Genomic DNA, 23,525 nt, shown 5'->3' on the forward strand with positions numbered 1-23,525 from the left:
CTCATTTTGAGTCAAAAATGAGATGCAATTACAAAGTGTTTGAAGCAGAGAATGTTTGTATGGTGCTCTTGCAATTCACATAAATACAACATTTTTTCCCCAGGATTCTCTTTCATATATCTTAAGAACACAGCGGATGAGAGATACAAGAAGAAGAAAGCATACTTTCCTCCTGATTCAGGAGTGACTCCTCCTAACATTAGAGATTTACACCTAACAAAACAATAGATCTGCCTAATTAATTTTCATGTCTAGTGATTTCAGAGTGCTACTTGCATGTGATATCATCTGGAAATGTATTTCTTATTTAACTTTCTCCCCAAAGGACTGCATCTTGTTCTGCTTTCATTCCAGTAAGAAATAATAGCCCATATTAAGAAATAAAACTTGGTGTAGCGTTGAAATGGACTAAATAAATTGTTTTCCAAGGCATAACTTCCTTCTATTGTAGCTTGTTCTGGTTGGGCTAACATAATGACTAGATCTAACAATGATACACTGAAATTTGATTTTCATGTCATTTTTCTGTGTTAAAGAGCAATGAGATCATGAATATAGCTAACCTGGTTAGCAATGAACGTATATAACTCTTACCTGGTTTAGAGAAGAACCTAGTAATAGTTTAATACTTTTCTGCACTTTAGGAGCTGAGTATTTTTGGAACGTGTACTGAGCAGTGCTTTCTGGGGATATCTTTGTACCTAATTTTACTTTATTTCATGTTTTCTACTTTGCTCCTGGTGAACTTTGGGCAAGGGGAATGGTTTCCCTTTCTTACCACTAAACCACATTTCAGTAAATGCTCTTTTAATCTTATTAATAGTTTCTCCACAGAGACCTCTTTTTTAACAGTATAATAGAATATTGGGCCTGGGTTTAGAAGAGTATTTAGTAAACCTCAAGCACTTCAGATTTTGAGAAGAGTTATTCTCATACACCTATCAAACTTTGCTCAAGGAAAAGACTACTAATGACATTGCTATGAAGACCTGTAAGCTTTCCTTATTTTTACCAGACATATTTTCAGCATAATGACTGAATGCTGCCATTACAGTAACTCTGGTTAATACCCATCATGTTTAGATAACTGGAATCAGATAAGAGAAATATAGTGGGGAACTGGATACATTAATGTCACCTTGGAGTTCCAAAATGACTTATAGGATGCCAAGTATCAATGGAAAACAGCCATGGTGGCAGCTATACAGAATTTTGCCAGACCACAGGCAGGTAATACGTGCATATCCTAATGAAAGATTCAAATATTTCTCTTGCACTAATGAGAAACAAAGACTGGCAGTTGTACACCAGAGTTTTGTGGTGGTGTGATTGGTTTCTCTTCTTCTTCTTCTTTCTGTTTCTCATTCTTTTCTTTTTCTTTCTCTTTTCTTTTTATTTATTTATTTATTTATTTATTTATTTATTTATTTTTGTGGTGGTGCAGGGGATCTAGCCCAGGACCTTGCGCATGCTAGACAAGCAGTCCACTAAACTACATCCCCAACACAGTAGTGAAGCCTTTTTTTTTTTTTTTTGGATGTTTGCTTTATTTTAATTTTCATTAGTTTAAACTCTTGTGGGTGGGGTATAGCATTACACAGATTTTGTGTCCAATGACTTTAGTGACTTCAGAATTTGGGATAAACAATGCTACTGTTTCCTTGGGGCCCAGTTACTCTGGTTTTGTTTGATTTGCCACCTAGAGTCACTGTGTGGCTTTTTGATTGTATATATTAGCACATCTCTTGCCCAAGTAGAATTCAATTCTACCCTGGGCACAAACATCTTCAATTTAGTAAGACCTATGTGATCCCTTTGGTTCCAGAGACACTGCTTATAGCCAGTAAGATGCTTGCACCCAGACATATTCATCTTTCAGAAGCCCTGTTCCCAGTAGGCATAGGCTTTGAGATGGTTATGTATTTTAATAATATATTCTGTCCTAAGTTCTTAGTGATAATAGCTTATTTCTTGTGAGACAAGAGGAACACTTTTCCTTTTGTTCACTATCTTCCACCTGGTTTTTGGACCATTTCATAAGGTATATCTTTCTGGAATCTACACATGGCATTCAGATAAAGCCTAAGAAAAAAGCACAGACTTGCCCTCAAAACTACTATTTTATATCTCTCTTTTTAGCATTTCATGTGCATTCAAAAAGTAATTTACACAATCACGTTTGGCCATGCTTATACTCTTTCAGAGAACACTCTGTGTGAGTTTAAAAGTTCCAAGAAAATTCCTGTAAGTACAGGATCTGAATTCTTTTCCATGTAATGGGTACACAGAAGGGCAGACAAATAACAGTTAAAGTTGGCTATACAAAAGATTTGAGAACATCCTTAACAGAGGTTAAGGATTGAGACATGAACCATAAAAAATGGCAAAAGGAAATTCCCCAAACACCCAAGGGACGAAAATGGTAGTGGGCTTAACTGTCAGTCTCCAACACTCATATTTTGAAGTACTAATCTCAGAATCTTATTATTTGTAGGCTTTATGTAAGTTAAAATGAGATCATAGATGTGATCCCAATCCCATATATTATAATTTTAGAAGAAAAAGAGATTAAGACACAGACATACATAGAGGAAGACCATCCACAAACCAAAGAGAGGAGGCACAGAAGAAATTCAACACTTCTGAGACCTTGATCTCATATTTGATCTGCAGACCTGTGATAAAATTAAGTTTCTGATGTTTAAGCTACACAGTCTCAAGTATTTCATTATGGAAGCCTTTAAAACAAATACAGATGGCCTAATCTGAAGAATATTTCTGAAGAATGAGAGAGGGGGGACTAAAACTTCACTGAAGACCTAAATGCCCTATGTATAAAATAAAGCTAGGACAGAAATTGATGGAGGTGAGGAATTGAGGCTCCTATCAATATTAGCATTAACTCTCCAGGCATGTGTGGGAGTGAGCCTCAAAGTGTGCCCCCCTGCTCAGTAGAGGCTCAGAAGCCTGCCTCCTCAGCCAACATCCTCCCTACAACCTTATTCTGAGTTAGAACCATGCAGCTAAACTGCTCCTGGAATACAGACCACCTGCTAAACTAAATGAGAAAATGCATTGTTATTTCTTTATGCTATTAAGTTTTGGGGTGAGTTTCTATGAAGCAACAGATCTATAATAAACTTGAGAAAACTGGAATGGATGTAAGGATTTCAAAGACCAACAACAAAAGGATAAACCCCAAACATAATCTGGTAGCTCAAGGCAGGATGAAGAGAATAGAACACAGAAGATAAAATCTCAGGCTCTGAATGCAGCCTTATTAAACTCAAATCCCGGCTCTGTCCCCAGATATGCAATTTGGAACAACTTAGTATTTTGGAGGCTCATTTTCTTTATTAAGAAAGATGGGGATAATAATAATAATAGTCATGCATGCAGAGGAATAAATTTGATTATTCCAATGACTCATTGCTTTATAAACATTTGTTAAATGGTGGCTATCATATATATGAGGTGAAAGAACAATAAAAACTAAATAAAGTTGTCTACCAAAATCAACTACTTTCTGAAAGTAGCATTGGCCCCATGCATACCTTTCCAAGTGACTCTTCTTAAGGAGACAATTCTTAATAAGGGTCAGTGGAAAGAGGTTCACCTTATCTGGGGAAGAAAAAGGCTGTCAACTTTAATGAAGCAAATAATGGCAAACAGTAGGGTCTGTTCATCAACTACAATTGTTTATGTCTGGCTTCTCTGAAAGCCCAAATCCCACACTATTAATGAAAGGTATGCAGAGAGGGAGAGGAGTCAAACAAGATGTTATCTTGCAGACCTGATGAGATTGCAGTTGCAGACAACTGGGGCTTATCTCTGCTGATGAACTAGGTGTTGAGGCAGAGAGAAAAATCGAGAACTGAGCCTCCTGGAGACCTTGGAAAACTGGTAGCAAGGAACATGAACAACTCCCAAGCTCTGTGCAGATTAAATGGGTTTTCTGGATAAGATCATGGTGTTAATGAACAACCATTTAAAACAGTCAAGCAAGGCAGTCTATGTACTTAGGCAGTACATATACTAAAAACAGTCAAGCAAACAAATAACCATGGGGGAAAAATATGTATATATAGCCTGAATCTCTGCCAAAGCAGCTAACAACACTTTTAAAGTTAAAGGCTTTCTAAAGGTGAGCATATTAAAAGGGATGAACTGCATTTAAATTGGATTTGCCTTTAAACAGTGTTCAGTGGATGTGCATCAAGGTGCATAAAGTTGAGAGGGAGCAACTTGGAAGAGGCATTCTAATGAAACATAAAAAAGAAGTGGCTTCAATGAAGACGAGGTATTCTGTAGAGAAGGAATATGCAGTCTAGCATGGCTATGATGCCTTGATTAATCCCCTGCCTGTAGGCCAAAGAAAAAAGAACGACTCTGGAAAAGACTCAGCTGAAAAAGCATTAACAGACAAGCTCTGCAACCCTGCAGAACCTTCTGGAGAAACAGAAACCAACATAGAGTCAACAAAAGCTGATTTTCATGATGGAAGCATATGGCACATTTTTGTCTGGCCTTATGGCTATTTCAGGCAGGAACATACTTTTTGTAGATTTGGAGGAACATGTAAGTCCTACTAACACTAGAATTTCAAAAAATCCCACTTTAAGTCCGTATTATTCATTAGAGTTACATTTCAGCTGACTTGAAAGCTAGGGATTTTTGATTAGAAGCTTCCTTCCTGCAATAGAAGACAAAACTGAGAATAGGCAATGAGAGAAAACTAGGCTGGAGTTTATGTATACTTGGTTCATTTATTGACTGATGCCAGTGAAAACCTTAAAAGAATCACAAAAGTATGAAGAAGTTATTAGATGAGATAGAATAATTTTGAAATGGCCGAGGAAGGAGTTTAGAGTTCAGAGTTCAGAGAAAACCACCACTGAAATTCTAGCCCTCATTCTGCCTGAGCAGTATTTTGAGAAAGTCATTTTCTTTCAGTCCCTTATCTTCAAAATGTGCTCCTGACTTAGACAGCCTCTAGGATCCCTTCCACCTGTAAAATGTCAAGGGAAAATTGCTGCTTACCTCATTAAACCTGGTGTTTAGTAACAAGTTTCAAAAGATATATTGGTCCTGCCATCTCTAGGTACCAGAAAAATGTCCTGACAATCAAGCAGCTAGGATTCTGCAAATATATGACGTGTACAGAGAAGAGAGTATACCTGAATGAAACTTCACATGGCAGTTATTCCTCAGCAATCATAGTAATATTAACAATGGCTGGCATTTATTCTAGCACTTACTAAAGCCTAGCAATGTAAGCACTTATACATATAAGCTCTTAAGTCTTTAGCAAATAAAATTTTAAAAAAACAGTTCCCATTTCAGGAATAAAGAATATGACAGAGAGATTAGAAGTACTTCAGTAAGATTATGCTAATGAGGGGAAGATTTGGAGATCAGTACCAGACATCTGCCTACAAAACCGAGAGGCACCAAAGTGCTTCTGGCTGGCACTTATAGGGCTTAGGACCAGGCTCTGCAGGACGATGCTACTGGTTTTGTGTTTGTGGAACTCAAGATGCTTTAGGACCAGATTGTGCTGTGTCTATTTGCCTTCAGCAGCAAGAAAAGTCTTCTAAGTGTCAAATAAATACTTATTGAGTGAATGATTTAACACTAATGTTAAAGTAAATTAACATGTAGACCACACCTGAAAGAATTCCTTAGTAAGTAAGGCCTGGGAGGTCTTGTAAGTGTCTTACTTGATTTGAAAGCATAATAAAAGCTACATTTCAGCTATTTCTTGTTAATGTCTACATGAAGAAGACAGACAGACAGAAAGAAAGAAAGAAAGAAAGAAAGAAAGAAAGAAAGAAAGAAAGAAAGCCACAATAGAAAGAAAGAAAAAAGAAAGAAAGAAAAGAGAAAGAATAATCAGAATTTAAGTTCAGCCAATCAGAAGAAGCCAATAAATGCATAATTATAACTTGGGACTTTCTCGTGAGATAGACCACATAAGTCCATATTAAAACACATTAAAACCTTTGGTTCACATAATTCATTCAGAAAACAGGCTTGTAATCCAAAGTACTTGTGTATCAAAACGAATTTCACCTAAGAAATAATGGAAACTCAGATTATTTGTTCCACAATATAACAATATTCATATAAAATGGTTACAATACTGTAATAAAATAATAAAGAAAATACAGAATATAAATAAGAATAAATTAACTTGCAGTTAATTTGAAAACCATGGTTGGTGTGAGGGAGACAAGAGAGCGGGGTTACTGGGTAAGATGAGTTTCACTATCACTGGTGGGATCACTGCTATCTATTAATGAATGAAACCCTTTTATTTTTCCTGTGCAAATTAACAAGAACCTATCCAATGACACTTGCTTTTACCTCCTTTTGAGGCTTTTTTGTTGTTGTTGTTGTTGTTGTTGTTTTGAGACAGAGTCTCACTATGCAGTTCAGGCTGGCCTTGAGCTCACTTTGTATCCCAGGCTGGTTTTGAACTCACAGTGATCCTCCTGCCTCCTGCCTCTCCAGTGCTGGGATTACAAGTGCATGCCACGGTGCCCAGCTTCCTTTTGAGGATTTTGCAGAAATGTGATATCACATTATCCCTAAATGGATTCGTTGCTGGCATTGCTTACAGCTTTATTTGAGTGATGCTTTTTCTATAAAACTTTGCAGTTTCCACATTTTATGTATTTGCATAATCTCATTTTAAGAAAAGGGTTCCTCCACCTTTTTCCCCTTCTTTGCTGGAGAGCTCTCCTCCACAACCTCTTGCTGTTGAGAGATGATCAACCATAATCCCTCAGTGAGAAAGGAAGAAGAACCATTGCTCCATTGTGGTAATACGAAGTTCAGTGTCAGTGTCACATGCTCCTCACATTGCAAGACATCATTTGTTTGTCAAATTAAAATTTATTACATAGATTTGTTTGCCTTGCAGAACAGCTTCAGGGCAAGTTTTTACTGTATATTTTCCCAAGGTTTTACTGTATCTTTTTCTTCTTCATCCACACTACAAAAGTGTGTCCCTATGCCCTGTAAGTGGAATCCTGTATCACTTCCTCTTTTGACCTGCCTGTTTGTGGTTTGCTGATTAAATAACTGGAAATATTTGTATTATTTCTTAGGTTACCTTTTAAACATCAATCACCCCTCACAGGTACTGACTAAGGTACTAGGATTTTAAAAGGTGATAGGGTAATGATGCTTTTTTTTTTTTTATCATAGCACAACCAATTTGATCAAATCCCTTTTCTGCACAGGTTCAATTGCAAAGTGCCTCCAGATGAAGACACTGACTGATAGGTATGTATCTGGGGACCTCTGACACTCACTATGCAGCCAAATAAACTGCACCCTAATGGATACTGGAGAAACACAACTATTTCTCTAAGCCTTTTCTTTCCATACCCCCCCCAATTTCTATAATGCACAATTAATATGCTTTTATTATACTCAGCTAATAATTCTCCATTGCATATGCAGGTTTTAGCAGGAGTTAAGAAAGATCAGGAGAGGTTAATATTGCGAAAACCTTCCCTTTTGTCCTCTACAATCCTACATATCTCTTGGGGAATCATTTCCTCTTTTTATATGTATAGCCTAAAACATGAAGCAAATCCAAAGAGAAAGCATGATTACTATTGGGGCTGTTACTGCTTTTCTCAGCAGCACTGCTATCCTGCCACCACTATCCTATTACTATATTATCAATATAATATATTAATTAATTGGTAGTACAATATATTAGTGTAATATATTAGCACTATCCTACTACTAATATAGTATTACTATGGTTTTACTACTAGAGTATAAATCTCAGTTAAAAGATTGCCATTTCCTAGGAATAACTATATAGCACTAAAGATCTAAGGCAGAAACGCACAGCCAAACCTGATGGTTTTAGAGATTTTGTAAATAAAGTTGTACTGGATGTAATGGTACCAGACCGTTTATGATGGTATAATTTTATGGTTAACACATATACTTCTGGTTCAAAAGGCCAAGATGTTGTACTGCCTAGCCCTTAACCAAAATGAAGCTTGTCAATCTTCACCTAAAATGATCACAGCTGAACAACTTTTACATTAGTCCTTGATATGAACCTAAAAAATATAGTAAATGATTCCACCAAAGATGGACAGTTTTGTAGAGAAAGACAGAGCAGGAAATGTTTTCTGTTAGTTGCAATGTTACGGTCCTGACCTGTTCAGACCCCATTTTCTGTAAAATGCACCAACAGTATCCAGAGAGGATGTTAAATTAGATGATGTAGCAAGGCCCTTCTGATTTCAAAAGTTCTACTTCACGATCGTTAGCTTCTTCCTGATAACACTGTTAGATCAGGTAGCTGATGAATTTACCTTCGGACAACTGAAATGACTTTTCAAAGAAAAATTAGATTAAAATTAAATTAAGGATTCCTTAACAAATCATCCTACTCTTATTCCTCTCAGCCTTGAAAAGACTTGAGAAGTGTCATTAGAGGCTGTGAATGTTTGGATTTGGAAGCCTGTAAATTTTCAGCTGTATGACTTTGGGCAAGTTACTCATATCCCCTGAATCTTAGTTTTCTGGGAGTAATTATATCTGTCTTACAAGGATTCTTCTTTTTAAAGGATTTTTATACAAATTAGATATTGTAATCTATGTGAAGCACATAGCACATGGCAAAGACTTATTAGACTGTAATTGCTACCATTATTATTATAAGACATGGGATGTGAGGTTTAGACTGAAATACAAAGAAACCACAGTAATGGAATGAAACACTCATGCAGACTGACATTTGAAGTGTTTGATTGTCAGAAGAAAAGGAAATGTTTTCTTGCCTCCCTTCAGCAAACATTCCTGGAGAAAAAGAGTTCATATCCAGAAATTTGGGAATTGGAGTATTATTTGCTCACTCATTTCACTCATCAAAACTGGATTCTCTCTTCAACTTCACTACTTCAACTTCATGTCCACAAATGAATCTGTTACACATATGCATACAGCCACCTCTAGCCCTTCAAATGAGAAGCTATGTACTTTTCCATCACACACACACAGCCAACACACATACACACAAACACACACAGTGATATTGATCCCATATTGTTTTCTGCAAGCTTGAATAAATTTGTTCTGACTCTGCCTTAGAGAAACAGGTGCTGTCACCCTGAGGGATGATGTGCAAAGGTTTGATTTGCAGCTAATGGAAAAAATCTATTTCTTTCAGTTTCTTTTCTGTCACACAAGGACTGCTGTGTTCCCTACAGGAGACCCCTTCTTCTGCTGCAATAACCACTGAGATGACAGATCTCTGGCAGTAATATGAGCTGTGTAGGTCGAGTGGCGCCTATTAGTTTTATGACCACCAGTCCCCAATGGTCTTCAGTGTCCACAGCCCATCTTAATGAAGATAGGTAAGACAGCTGCCAATGAAATCACATTTTCTCTTTCCTTCCTTTCCATCTTAAAGTCCGTCAGACTTTCATCTTCTGCCACAAAAAAAGCTGCTGAGGAAAACACTCAGTCCCAATCAATCACAGCAAGCCCATATGATCATGTCTGGAAAGTGAGCTATGAACACAAGCTTTGCTGCCATGATGATGTGAAATGGAACACAAAGAAAGAATTAGATTTCCCATCTTTCTTTGAATAAAAAATGTGACAAAAATTATATAGTATAATAATGTGATGTAACAAAAAAATCCACTGAAAAATATGAAACCACTGTGAAAACCACTCTTGTAATTATGTCCTTCCAAACCATAAGAGCTATTCTCTTGTTAGGGCAAAGGCAAGTAGAAATGTCCTGGATAATATAGGATAGCTGTATAGCTGGCCCTATTCTCAGCTTCTCTGAACTACTGTTCTTTAAAATTCCTCTTCTTCCAAAGTCTCTACTCCTCAAATCTTTAGATTTTTTGTTAAGGTTCAACTCAACTTTTGTAGTAGATCACAAATATAACAAGAAATTTTCCCATCTCGGCAGCCCTGCTCCTCTGTAGTGTGATTTTTCTGCACCTCCCACTAACAGATGTAATTTATTTCCCCAGCCATTGCATCTGGCCTGGCCCCGACACTTAACTTTGACTGACAGAATGCCTCAAAAGTGTTGCAGCATGACCTTTAAGCTCAGGAGCTCTGGCTGCTCTGGTTACATCATTCTCTTTGGAAGGCAGCCTGGACCACCATGTGAAGAAAGCTGGGAAAGTCGAGTCAATGACTAGAGATCATATGAAGCAGAGATAACCATTCCTACTGAGACCCAAGAATAATAACTGAAACTCATCATCAGACACATGAGTGGGGCTATCACCCAGCCCATCTGCACACAACTGCAGCTGCATAAGGGAACACATGTGAGACCTTCAGAACTGGCCAGAAAACTCAAGCCTGAATTGCTGACCCACAGAACTGTGAGCAACTCACACATCTGGGGACACACAACCTTTCAGAGTAACTGACAATGAAACAATACGTATATACTCCATCATGACAACAACTGACAAAAAGCATATTGCACATTTAGAAAGGTAAGTTCAAATCGTTGCTCTAGCTTTTAATAATTCCTGACTTTAAGCAGAGAGCTTAACACTTTCGTTTCAATACCTTTATAAAAAAATGCTTAAGACTGAACTATTGGAACTATGTGTGATAAGGTATTTAAGGACCTAAGGACAGTATTTGACATGTATGAATACATGAAACCTGCCATTTACTGCCTCATGATATTTATTTGGATGCTTATAAGTTGTATCTTCAAAGGCAAGAACTTTATTGATCTTTGCATCACTGGAAACAGCATAATGTTTTATGCATGCTTGATACATAACACATACACCTCAAATGGATGTTCAAGTATCCTCCAATGTAGTACACAGTTTGGCTTCACGCTACCATTTTTATTTGGCTTTCCAGAATTAATATATAAACAGGATTATAAGAAAACAGATTGCAATAACTTTGGTTAAGTCCCTAAACTTCTTGAAACCTTAGTCATTGAAATGATGGAAAGTTTTCTATGACACCCAGGATTCCCTGCAGCCTAAAAATTTATTGTAATCATGGCACCAGTTACAATCTGGTGAACACTTACTAAGTTATGAATTATGAGCTAGCTTCCTTGTGTATGCAAAAAATTTTAATCACAACACCTAGGCTGGTGGTGGTGCACCTAGGCCACACATGCCACAGCAGGCAGTTCATATCACCGAAAGTTCTAAAAGGTTTTCCCATTGCTGATAGGCCATGGGAATCAGGAAGCTTAAGTCCAGGGTAGGAGTTAACAAACTTAGCCCACCTGTCTTTGAGAATAAATTTGTACTGCAGCATAGTTATAGCTGTAACTGTTTGCTTGCATACTGTCTGTGCTTGTGTTTATACCACAATGGCAGTTGAGTACTTGTGGTGTGACAGACTGTTTGGCCAACAAAGCAAAACATGTTTGCAACTAAGTCCCTCAGAAGCAATACCACTGAGCTCTGGTCTCTAGTACACTCACCAAGCAAGCATGATCTGTCACAATCAGGTGTGGACATTTAAGAAGGCCACCTTTGGTCTGGTAGGCTATGCCTTTTGAGTGTCTTACCCACTTAACCATGCATCTGTTACCCCTAATCTTTCAGACAACTAATTGCAGGCAAATCTGTGCTGGCAAAAGTTTTCAAGACCTAGACAAGAGCAGCTGAGGCAGTGTCAACTGGCTAAACGTGTGTCTCTGTTCACACATCTAGTTAGGAATACGTGATCATCTGGTCTCTTGTAGCCAGAGGCCAGAGAGCCACACTCTGCACTAATTGAAAAATAAGGAATGAAAAGATTTGCTTTCCACACAAATTTGAATGACTACAATTACATCTTTATTATCTGAAGTGGGCACTTGTGGCTTGTCTGTCTTCACCTGTTCTGGCATCGGGACGAAATACTACAGAAATTAGCCTCTGGCTGATCATCTCATTATAGGCCAGTAATGCTCCATTTTTAAGAGAATCTGATGGATACAAAATCAACCTGCTGATACAAATGCATCTTGAGGTTTGTTATGTGTAATGCACAATCACCTGGTGCTTCAGAAGTAAAGGATTCAGCTTTAAGACAGGTGGCCCTTATATAAAAGGAACTCATTAAAAATGCCCAGACATGAAGGCCAAGAAACTACATTGATGGGGAAATTAACGGAATTTACAAAAAGAAAGGATAATTAAATGACATCTTTTCAAAAACAACTCTCTTCTATAAAAGCAGTGTAATACAGGGACATAGGACAGCATTTTAAAAGTTGTGAAGCATTATATAAATAAAGTTGTATTAATCTTTATCTCTCCTTATAATTTTGATCACTAGCAGTTTAAAGTGGCTCTTTTGTCTACTGCTCACTGTGCTGATTTTGTTACAGTGATACTTAGAATAATTCTGATCCCAATTGAGAAATGTTCCTCCTCCACAGCACCATCTTTCCAACCTTAATGCTGCAACCTGTCTATTACCTTTCCCTTTGATGATCACGAAAGTTCCCTGATTAGTCTACCCAAATTTAGTCTCTTGTCATCCCAATTAGGCCTCCAGGGCACTACCAGAATATTTTGAAAACTCATTTTATTTGTCATAATTGGATGATTATCTGTTCCTTGCACCTCCAACTACTGTGTTGTGATAAAAGAAAAATCAGATATGATTTCTCTCATGGGTTTCCAAATAAAATATAGTTAAATTTGAGATTCAGTTATAAAACAACTTTTATTTGCTAAATGTGTCAAATATAAATCTAATGGAATATATTTAAGAAAGATTTTTTTAAAAAAATCCTCATTGCCAAAATATAGAGCAGTAACTCTAAACTGTGTAAGTAGGGAGAATTCCAGAAGGTTATGAGAACAAATTCTAGGAATTTAAACCTCTCAAGGAAGTACAAGGCCCTTTCTAGGTGCTACATTAGAGACCTTAGGTTTGGGTAGAGGTCAGTCAATGAACAGGTGAGGAAATTGTTTACATGTGAAAAGAAAAGCCAAGTCTGAAGAGGGGGAGTTTTGTTACTGTTTGAAAGGTAATGTAAACCAGGAGGAAAGTTTGTTTCCTTGATTATGTTTTGTTAAGCAGGGGAGTTATAACGCCAAATTTACATTTTGGAAAGAAAAACACTGTCCTCTAAGATTTAAACACCAGTTTAGACCCATTTTTTTCTTTCTTTGTCAATGATGGTAATGATAAAAGAATTATAGAATGACTGAAAAAATGTAGCATATAAGGCCTATACTACTGTTTCTTGAATGGTAAATATCAAAGATGTAATTTATTATAATTATTGTTCAATGTCTTCTGTCAAGACCCCACTTTCTTTGCCAGCCTTCATCACTATAACCCTGCCATGCCTGTCACTTACCAAACTGGGCCATACGAATGCTTGAATATCTTTCTGATTTATTCCTAAATACATCACACCCTATGGCATACTTGTCTTGGAAATTGCTTTTCAAGACAAGACATAAAGTTTCTCTCTCCTACAAAGTTTTAATGTCCTAATTGATTGTGACATATTTCCCTTCTAAATTCCCACAGTCCTTTTTCCTTATTTAATGATGTTTGTCATACTATAACATTTATTAAAACATCCTATGTCCTTAACATCGTTAAATTCATTCACTAGTTTCTTTCATTATAATGAGTATCATCAGTACATCTTCTATAAGAGAACTATGTCAGCCATTCAAAATATAAAACTGAATAACTCATTATGTTTAAGAAAGTCAGAGTCTAATGGAAAAACAATCACCATCAATAAATAATAGCAACACAGTCTTGTATATTTTATACATATTGAGTCAGCTCTTCCACCAAAGGTTGAACTGTTTATATCAAGGCCCAAATCTTACACAGCACCCATCATAGTTCCTAGGATATTGAAGATTTAATATATGATGAATAAGTTTAATTATACAATAAGAAAAGCACTACAGAGAAGAGAGTACAGTAAATTCACCGTGCAGCTGAGAGGTAGAGGAAACCTTGTAGACCAAAAGGGAGAGAAAGTGCTCAAAAGGAAAGAACAACTTGTGTACACATACAACTGCATGTCTGTTGAAGTGTGCAAAATAGGTAACTATACTACTAAGTTTTTGTTAGTACATGAAACAGAATAGTTTGTGCTATCATTGTTTTCTGTTCATTATTTATGCTTTGATTTTGTAACTTGAACAACTACTTCTAAGATAACTATATACAATATATCAACTAGTGATGATTTCTTAATGTTATTTTTAGAAATTCTGTATCATTTCTAGCCTTTTTTTCTGTTTTGCTTTTTTTAATTAAAAAAAAGAAACTAGAGAGTGAGCTGTTTTGTGAAAAATTAGTAGAAACATACAAACTGGGAGAAATCTGTAATCACAGGAATAGCATATTCTAAAGACATGGAGTTTTAAAGAGTCTTGTGAATACTGAGGTTAGCATTCCAAATAGGAGCTGCATATACGATAATCTGGCAAATGTTTATGGAGATTCAGTCTTACCTAGCCTGTTTTCAGCACTGGAGAAATGATCACGAGCAAGATAGAAATAGTCTCTGTTCTCAGAGCTAAACCCTAACAGGCTGGAAGCAACAAATTCATAAGGAAAATCATGGAGATACAAGGAAAGAAAACAAGCAGATTTGCTAGAGAGAGCTCAGGAAGAATGAGTTTTAGACTGCGTCATTCAGGAATAGATCGGGTCATTCAGCAAGGGCTCCTGAGGATGACGTAGACACCCGATGTTATAAAAGTAGCGACCATGTGATAATATGGAAGGAAAACATCAAAAAAAGAATGGATAATATAAAAGCCATGTGATGGGAAGGTGGTCAACATGTTCAAGGAGTCAGAGAAGAAGAATCAGAAGAATCACTTGATACTTCAGAAAGGTAGCTCCAGTGGTAGACAAGGCATCCACAGGAATGTCAGAGGCTTAGGGAATCCTCAAAATGGGTTGTTACAATTTTCTGGGTGATGTAGCTAGAGATATTATGGGGTATAAAAGTACTCCAAAGAAACACTTTAAGGAATTGGCAACTACACTGGAAATCATTGAGGATAAAGCCCATGTTTCAATTTCTACTTTAAAATATAGACACTGCCTAGCTTTGCTCATTATAAATACTCAGTAATCAACTGCGAAGTTCAATGCATTTTCTCTGCAAACACTATCCTTTACTGCTCTCCTACCCTTCTATTGGAAAACCCAGAAATGTATACAGGGTACAAGGTCATATAGAGAGATGTAGACACTATCTGGGTACCAGTTTCTGTTCCATCACTCAATACTTCAATGACTTCACTCAAGTGATTTATGTTTGTTTGTTTATAATTGTATCAGTTTCTAAAAAATGGGAGAAATCACAATCATTTCATCTGCCCTCCTATTTCACAAGGCCGTAGGGATGAAGTTATGAATTTTTGGAGCACTGTAAACCATTCTACAATTGTAAAAGAAAATACCCAAACACAAAGGAAAACTGGCCACAATCTTCAATACTGATTTCAGGTATAAAGTTTAATACTGAATGAATGGGAAGCATATTACACTTCCTTACACAATAATATATTATCTGACTTGCACATTATGTATTTATCAAGTCATCAACTTAAAATATTTATCAAACATATAAAATATGTAAGAAAATGTGCCATCTCGCTAGGAGAATGAAGGATGAAATAATCACAGAAAAATCAACTGTCCCTCCCTTAGCATCATGCTCCTAAACTATGCAGGACATTTGGATAATTCCTCTTTTGGACAAATTGTACACTTCTCTTTTTATGACAAATTATCTTCAGTCAAGAGCTCCTTGGATAGTTAACAGCGTCTTTTGATGATCCTTAAAACTCTCCTCTCATTTTATTCTTGATTAAAAAGAAAGAAAGTACGGGATCTAAGCCCTTGACTGATTTACACTTCAATTTAATTTCTCCCTTTCTCTTTCCTTTTTCCTTTCCCTGGAAGAAACCTTCCATGTAATTAAGCTCAAAAGCTCTCATCAAACAGTTTGATTGAACTGTGGCACACTGAATACTCTCCCACTCCAGGCTGCTGGGGCAGAGTGAAAGTGGGGGCCTTGGAGGGAGGGGTACATCTGAGATGGAGGGGGCACTACACTCCAGGGTGGAAATTAAGAGAAACAGCCAAAGATTGGAGTCTCCAGGACCCTATGGTGTTTTCTGCTCCTTCTGTGTGATTTGTAATTCAAGCTACCCTGGCCCCCATCCCAGGCCTCCAGGCCACAGCATAACGGATGACACTTGGAGCACTAACACTGCATGCAGTGGAAAGAGGACCTAACAGAAAAGCTTCAGACCTGTGTGTTAACCTTGACTTGCTCATAACTTGAGAAATGTGATTTGGGAAAAATTCAGAAACTCCTGGCCTGTTAGCTTCTTCACATGAAATATGATTTGATTGGCCTCCAGTGACATCTTCCAAGTTTAGTATTTGATGACTCCACAAATGCAAAGCAGTTTTTGAGATCACTGAAAGCCCTGCCTCAGAACATAGTGGCATCACCTTGAAGAATTTAGGGGTCAAGTTGTGAGTCTTGTTGTGGGTTTCCATTACTGAATTACTTTGTGCAGAAAAATGAAGAGGCACTAGTCCCAGGATTATCTGAGAGTTCTTCAGGATAACGACTAGGCACTTGAGAGCTGATGGGATGGGGTTGCAATACATATGCACAGCATAGCCCCCTGGCATCCCGAAGGTTTACATTCCTATTTCACATAAAAGCTATTTCCTCCTCAGATTATTTTTGATGTATCGACACGAGCCTGTGACACACTGGACCTCAGAGGAGAAGGAGGTACTGAGGCATCCTTACATCTACAATGCACAGCAGACTTAGTTCTCAAGTTTGATCTTTATTCCAGAGCAGGAGCTACTTAGGATGCTACTGAAGGTTTTATGATACATTATCTTTAATGGCTCACACATTCAGCTACTTGTGCAGGTACAATACACACATTACCAAAGTGAAAGCCACTTCCACTCCTGAAACATTCATTTAATTAGTTTCCCCCCTCATAATTAATGAACAGTCGCTGTATTTATGAAGAGTCAAAAGAGACGTACACTACACTCAAAGTGATCCAGTAAGAGTAAAAATGTATTTTAAAATTCACTAAAATCTACCTGTAAACCCTGACAGAAAGATGAACACCTAATTCACAAAGACAAAGCTGGCAGGCCACTTAGAGATCATTAACTGCAATTCCCTCACTTTGCAGGTGAGAGAAATAAAACTCGCAAGACTCAATAGGTTGCCTAAAACTATAATTTGAGGAAAAAGCCTTTCACAAGTATCGAGCCTTAAATTTTCTGTGAAAACTACTTCTTGTAGTGGAACAAAAATGAGGAGAGTGAGGTAGCAGTGGGTTCTCTTGTCGAAGGAGGAAGATCCCTCGCACTTGGATCCCTGATTGATAAAAATAACCATTCTTTGTTAGCAGACATTGAAACTACACCATGTTTGGAAAGGGTGTTTGGGAAAGATTTTCTGATAACATAGTAGGACTTTTCAGTAGGTATAGGGAAATGCTCTGCTAATTGCTGTAGTATACAGAATAGGTCTGTATTTGGGTTGGTTGCCTAACCTAAATGTCCAATAGATGCAGTAGCTACCTGCAAATGGAAGAACTTGGATAAAATACTGTCTGAAGCGCCATTCTTCTTGTTGTAAATTCACAAATAATGAGTAACTATCTTGGATCGTGGTCAGTGAAGATTAAACGAGGTAAGCAGAAGTACTTGGTTCAATACTTGACACAAAGTAGATGTGTACTGTTTGCTGCTAAATGCAAAAAGTCAGCCTCCTTAGAATTTTTCATGGAATTAGGTAGAATATAAAATCTCTCTTTGAAAATAGCCCAGGGTTCCATTTTGGAAATCTCAGGTAGAATTTCTGACAGCACCCAGGTAACACTATATAATTAGTAGGAACAAAGGTCTGTGTTAAGATAGCTTGGATGCATAGCCTGGTTCCGCTATATCTTGCCCATACAAATTTAGGCAAGCACCTCAAAAGTCCCATGCCATGGGACTGCTATCTTTTAAGTGGCAAAATAACTGTTCCTATCTCATAGGAGAATTAACATCAACTGAAACTTTTAGAAAAAGGCCAGGAACATTAGAGAGAAGAGAACACAAGTGATGTTATCACATTTTAATGAACTAAGTGGATACATTATTGTCATTCTTGTGAAAGCAGAAATATCTTTCTCGGGCTTCATTTATTTAAGAAAGTTGAATTAACATAAGGAAATGGTCAAAGATGCCTCTGCAATCATGCAGAAATACTGGTTCATGGAAAAATTCATTCAATATTTGGCTCACAGGAAAAAGGCAATACAACTTGACTATCTTAATTAAAAGATATTCCCTCTACTCAAATTGCCCAGGAAGCAGTATTTCCCAGTAGCAGAGACTTAACTCATTAGGCACTTTTTGGAAATTTTAAAAGTAATTAGAATGCTACTAGAGTTGACCTCAAGAATCTGAGAAAGTCTCTTTCTTTCCTTTTTAATTTTTGAACTGATTATTTCTCAGGGTCTTTAGGCTTTTATTAAAATCCAGGTTTCAAAGCAATTGGAGCTATTCTCTTAGTTATCCATTATGAAAAAGCCCCAAAGCCTTTGTTCCCTCCTTGCCCATAAGTCCAGAATTTCAGGCTAGACAGTAAATGAACCGTAGAAACATATTTAAAATTTTCAACCAGAATTCTGCGGCTCAAGTCACAAGCCTGGGGATGCTAGGCAGTTTCTCTTTGCTGTCTATGGTTCCTGTCTGGAAGACAAATAACTGCCCAAGTCCATATCCCTGAAGGTGTCAGCTACACCTGCGCACAAGTTTAAGTCTTGTATGTTTTTCATGAAAAGAGTTCTTTCTGCAGCAAATTTTGATTCTCTTTAAATGTTCACCTCACATGGGAGTCTGGACTGATTATTACTTCCTCCTTGTTTAAGTCTCTGACCTGACCCTGCCTGTCTCCTCCCCCTTCTTCTTCTATGGCACCATGAAATGACAAAAGGGCAGAGCAGGTAGATGCTAAGTCAAACAAGAACACTGGTTGAGCTGAATGCTGTGCTCTGTGAACCTGCTCTACGGCTTACTTACTATGGTGGCTCACTCTGAGTTCATTTTTATTTTAATGTGCCACACAGAAAAGCAGCCTAAATATATATCCCCAGTTCTGAAGCATAATAATCTACAAACTACAGGAACGGGCGGATCATTTCCATTAGTTTCCTATGTAGTCGAAACCACAATTTGCACCCAAAGCGTGTAATTATATTCAAATTCTGAAAGACTGCATTGGAAAGAGTTGAAATTCATAGTTTAGGGAAAGTCAGTCAAAAGTACAATTGATGATTTTGATGTGAGGGTTAGAGGAGTATTTCAAAACAACAAAAAAGGGTCAGTAGGTTTTTCAGAAAATGTGCCTTGCTGTTTCTAGAGGTTTTAGAGGTTTTATTTGTATCAAGGTGCTCAAGAGCTGGTATAAGAAAAGGGGACGGATCGAGGCTGGGGACACACCGCTGACCTGTAACTCAGTCAGTCATAGCTTCCACGTGGGAAGCAGTGGTCGCTGCAAACAAAGGTTATTTCTTGATTGTTCTCTGGTGAGTGAGACCTAATCAGGACAGGGCCCTAAATATGACAATTTTCACTCTAGGGTCTCCTACACAGAGGAAGCCTTCAGCTTCTCCAAGAAATCCTACCTCTTAGGTACACAGCCAGGTACCTATTAGAAGGATGACAGTGATACATCCATCTAAATATAAGGTCAGAAAAACTCAATGCAGGCAGAATCCACTCCTGCAGGGATTTCACCTAGTTAAGAGGAAACTTCTCCTTGGTAGAAAGAACTGGAGAATAAGGTCGCAATTTGAGAAAGAGTCTTAAAGGAATGGGAAGGTTTTTTGTCTCCACTGTAGCAGAGACACAGGCTCTCTTTACTCTCATCACTGATTCTGATGCTGACTGAATACCAGAGGCTGTGCCCCCCAATTGTCCATTTAGAGAACTGAGTTATTATATCATATCTCTAAAATTCTATGAGACTATTGGTGTGCTTTTGAGGGGCCCAGGACTTTCCCTCACATTTTGCCTCTTTTATAAATTAGCATCCCTTTTCTCCTGATACACAAAACTTGCTGGCACCTGCTACAGCCTTGGTTCAAAAAGGGTTCAGCCAGACTGACACATGCAGTACCTGCTAGGAACTGGACCCTCTTGTAGCTGCATTGGAAGAGGTGTCAACTGTACGATCAAAGCACTGAGCTAACTTGTGCACTGCATTCATGTAAACAGAGCTTGGTGTGCTTGTTATGACTGTTTCCTGAGTTCACGAACCAAGTAGTACAGCAGAAAGACCGAGAACTTTGTGGTCAGCACTAGATTTGAATCCTGGCTTTATCACAGCCATACTTTGGTCAAGCCACTTCGTGTCTCTGGGTCACAGTGCCTTTATTTATAAAACAGTAGGAAGTTCATTAACCTCAAAGCATGTGAGTCTGAAATGAAATCATACGCATAATGCATCTGGCAGGGTGCCCTGTATACAGCAGGTATATATTATGTGTTAGTGCACGATCCCAATAGGCTCCTCTCAAAACCCTAACTGCAAGTAGAAAGAAACCACTTGCTCTTTATAAACTCAGCTGTAATTCTGCTTCCTGCATGGTACGACTAAACACAAAGGAGCATTTTAAGCACAACACAGAGCTCCTTTCCAGGATTAATAAGGTGTGTTTAAGTGAAGCTCCATTCTTCCCATCTCAGCGTGACTCTGCAGTCAAGTTGGATTGTGGGCTTTAAAACAACACTGTGTTCCACTCGTACATTACACTGCTTCTGTCTGAAGAGAAAATCTGGCTGTGGCTTTGGCAAAGTTATTATGATAGTCAAGCAAATAGATCTATAAAGTAGTGATAGACTTGTGGCACTCAGATAGATTTAAGATGCAGAGTGGTGTCTCTAATGACATACTCATCAGAGTCATGCAGTCCTAGTACTGAGAAACACTAGGCAAGATCACTTCATTCAATACTCTCTTCATGCATATGAGAAAGAAAGTTCTTCCCAGCTATATGATTAAGGCATACATATACTCTACACCACACAGAAAACTACAGCTGGAAGAAAGAGGGTGGGTTAAAAGATCAAGGTATCAGACATGGGCGTGGTGGCTCATGCCTGTAATCCAAGCACTCAGGAGGCTGAGGCAGGAGGATCCTTGTGAGTTCAAGACCAGCCTGGGCTACAAAGTGAGCTCAAGGCCAGCCTGAACTGTATAGTGAGACCCTGTCTCAAAAAAAAAAAAAAAAAAAATCAAGGTATTTACAGAATGTCTAAAATGTCATCTCCAAAGCACAGAGTTGCTCAGGAAGAAAACTTGAAATAAAAACTGTGACCTTGCACTCTGTCCTATCTATAAGAAATTTAGATTTAAACTAAAATTCCACAAAGTCAACTCTAAAGGTTTGGGCATAATAAGGTGCTCCTGTCTGCTCTATAACCTTTGAGCCCTGGAAAGAAAACAAAACACAAAAAAATTACATTAAAAGAAGCTCTCCATTTCTAGGTCGGAAGATAGCTATACTAAGACTTGTTTTTTCCTACTATAAAGTAGATTAAAAATTCCACTTTCCAATGGACACTGAACATTGAAATGTTTACATTCTGCACAAATTTACCACAGAAGGGATCTAGCTCTGTATTTTCCAAATGGTTTCGAAATAGTTCTGGAGGTCCCTTTATTTTTATTTCGTAAGATCTTTGACTTTCCCAGTAATTTGCAACCATGTTATTCTTTGCTAAAATTTGCCTAGCATGAATTTCTCTCTGAGGAGATAGTGATCATCAGTTACAAGCTGACTTTTGTCATATGCTATTTTCTTCTAGTGCATAAACAAGAAAATACTCATTAACATTTTCTCATCTACATTTCTGCTAGGAAGTAGCGTGTAAATGAAGTTACCCCTTGGAGGCAAAACATACTGCAACACATAGATAAATGGGAACAAGTAAAGGCAAACTTTTTAACCTCTGTTTTCCAACCTGTAAAATTCTAACACTGAAGCCCAACTTTGTGCAAGGAATTGAAAGAGGGCAGTATCATCATTGAAATATTTCCCATAAAATATTAAACCTATTCATAGTGATATACAAGGTACAAAGCACAACTCATGTAATCCTCCGTGTCATTCTATGCATAATCATAGTATTATTATTACTATTTTTAATGTAAAGATAAGGAAATTGAGCCTTACTTAAGGTAAGTGATTTATCCAGGTTTACAGTGCACAAAGATTGAGATTTATTTCCTCCAGTTCTAAATCCTACAGTTAATCACACCACCACCACCTAACCCCACAATGCCCCTTATAAAAATTCATTGCCATGCACCTGTTAGCCTCCTAAGCACAGATTTTTAAAACTGCTTTTCTTTAGGAGCACCTAAACAAGAAACAAACACACTACTAAAAAAGGTCATGCTTTCCTCCAGAGTTGAATAACTTAGTTGGTTGTTTGCAGTTTTTTACAACCAGGGCTTTATAATTTTACAACACACTTCCTTAATTATCTCATTCAAGCATCATTACTCTGTCAGGAAGCATACACACTCTCTTATATTTTTAGATGAACTTTTATCTTAAAACACAAGTTCACAAGAAAAATAGTGAAATCGATACAGTATTTTTTTAAAAGACATATTTTTTTCAGCTGTCAAACATGTAGTCATTTACACTAAGCTAACCTGTTCTGCTTCACTGAAGGATAAGAAGTGAAGAGAGTTGGTGGTGTATGTCTCGGGGAAGAATACAGTGAAAAATTGTAGCTCATAAAAGAAATCAAGAGTCTGGCATAGAAGGGCGGCAGGTCTCACTAAGAAAGCCTTAACCTGTGGGCCTAGATTGTGCAGAACGTGCAACTGGAATCAGAGTCAGTCTAAATGCACTTCGAAGTCTGGCTGTCATAACAAATAACCTAAGAAGAAAGCAAATATACACTTTAATTAAACCTACTGTTATCATTTTCTCCTCTATGTCAATAGGTCTTTTCTTCTTGAGTCACCATCTTATAATTTTGTAAATTGCTGCCACCGTCAGTGAGGTTGTAGCTTTCCATTCTGCCAGTTGCAGTTGACAGATTCACTGACAGCTTTATTTCTATCCCAGTGACTGGAGGAGAAGAACATTATAGCGTCCCCTCAAAAGTCATATGTTGAGATCCTAATCTCTAGTACTGCAAACTATGACTGTATTTGGTGATAGTGTCTTTTAAAAAGTAATTAAAACAAAATGAGGCCATTAAGGTTTACCTTCATTCAATCAAATGATTGTCCTCATAAGAAGAAAATAATTGGGTTCACATAAAGAGAGTCACAGTTATAGGAAGACATAGTTAGAAAATGACTATTTATAAGACAAGGAGAGAAATCTCAGAAGATAGCAAACCTGCAGACATGTAAATGTTGAGCTTCCAGCACCCAGAGCCATGACAAAATAAATTAGTGTTGTTTTAACCAA

At 37.5% G+C, this 23,525-nt stretch overlaps 1 protein-coding gene and 1 pseudogene across 50 annotated transcripts in view; both read right to left on the minus strand.

The window, feature by feature from the left end:
- Nrxn3 (neurexin 3) overlaps nucleotides 1-23,525 on the minus strand; it is a 1,541,537-nt gene that overhangs the window by 478,122 nt on the left and 1,039,890 nt on the right. The window lies entirely within an intron of this gene.
- Nucleotides 1,520-21,117, minus strand: LOC134474172 (large ribosomal subunit protein eL33-like; annotated as a pseudogene).

Source organism: Cavia porcellus, unplaced genomic scaffold (assembly GCF_034190915.1).
Source record: "Cavia porcellus strain 051 isolate PalLab524CR breed Dunkin Hartley unplaced genomic scaffold, mCavPor4.1 scaffold_31, whole genome shotgun sequence".
Taxonomy (NCBI): Eukaryota; Metazoa; Chordata; class Mammalia; order Rodentia; family Caviidae; genus Cavia; species Cavia porcellus.